This window comes from Brassica oleracea, unplaced genomic scaffold, assembly GCF_000695525.1.
Source record: "Brassica oleracea var. oleracea cultivar TO1000 unplaced genomic scaffold, BOL UnpScaffold00689, whole genome shotgun sequence".
Classification (NCBI taxonomy): Eukaryota; Viridiplantae; Streptophyta; class Magnoliopsida; order Brassicales; family Brassicaceae; genus Brassica; species Brassica oleracea.
The window spans coordinates 21,510-22,988 of NW_013617438.1; positions in this window are offsets into that span (position 1 = coordinate 21,510).

Sequence of the window (1,479 nt, forward strand, 5' to 3'; positions counted from 1 at the left end):
GGTCAGCTTTGGTTCCTTCAAACAATCAAGGCAAGTGTGTATAGTTGACAGGTTGATCCACTTTAGCATCTTTAGTACTATCTGTAATCAGTAATTCTAAAATAGTGCTAAAGAGTGGTTAGACATTCAAGTATAAATCAATAATAAGATCATAGTCCATTTCTCATAGCTAAGTATAACTTTATTAAAATCCTTTTAATAAGAATCAGAATAAATAATGTCAGTAAACCTCCCCCCAGACTTAAATTACACTGTCCCAGTGTAACACATTCGGAGTTATGGTGGAAATAAATCATAAGTACTCAATGTAACAAGTTAGGAAGATAAACCTGACCGGAGTGGGAATCGATCGATGTGCATTGGTATGCATCGATCGTCGCAGGAGTCAGCATGTCGATCGATGTCGACGTCTCGTATGCGGTCGATATGGTGGTCATCATCCTACTTGGATCTTAGCAAATAAATCTGAAAGAATGAAAACGAAAGTAAATACTAGTAACTAAGAAAACCAATTAAAATTACCTAATAGTGGGTTGCCTCCCACTCAGCGCTTTGTTATAATCATTTAGCTTGACTGTGGAGGTGTTGGGCTAGTTGGTGGAAAGACAGCTACTTGTTGGGAAACAAGAATCCACCTCATCTCTGCACATTTTGGACCAAACTTCAATGAAACTTCTTGTGGCCTCATCGTTTCTGATCCATCTCTCATCCATCTTTTGTATTGCATTTGAGATGTTCTGTAGCCTCTCCTGAAGAGTTTCAATGTTGAAATGATGCCATCCTATCTTGTCGTAGGCGTATGCTGATAGCTCGTTCAGTTCCTCGTGCATTGACTCCATCTTGTTGTGTATCAGCTGCTCGTCGTCTGATGTAGACTTGGTATCGATCAATGCGACTATATGTCTATCAATCGTTGCTGGTGCAGTACTGTCGATCGATTTGGAGCATGCTCTGTCGATCGATGCTGATATCTGGTGTTGAGATGCGAGTTGCCTTTGAATGGCTTTGACTTCCTTCTGTAGCCACTATGCTTGGCTATCTAGTCAACCGAGTCGAACGTCGAATGGAAAGTAGATGTCATCACACCGCTTCTCAAGTCGTTCCTCCATGGTGTTTATAGCAGTGTAAAGCTTTGATGTGATCTGATCAACTTCTGATGCTGTGTAGGGAAGGTGTTCTGTAGGTATCTTGCCATCAAACGATGTCCACTGGAACCTATCGATCGATGTTTGACCTTCTTCCTGAAAATCATGTTGATCATTAAGCTTGCCAATATCCTTCTGGACTTTCATCATCTGTGTAGACAAGGTGTCCAAGTATCGCATGATAGGTGAGGTGAAACGGTCGTGCATATCCTCATAAGATTGTAACCTATCTTCCATGGCTGCGAACTTGTTGTCAATCGATTTGATGGTGCAGATATCGATCGATGTGGCTGGTTGTGGATCCTTCTTGCGAATGGTGTCCAAATCTTGCTGT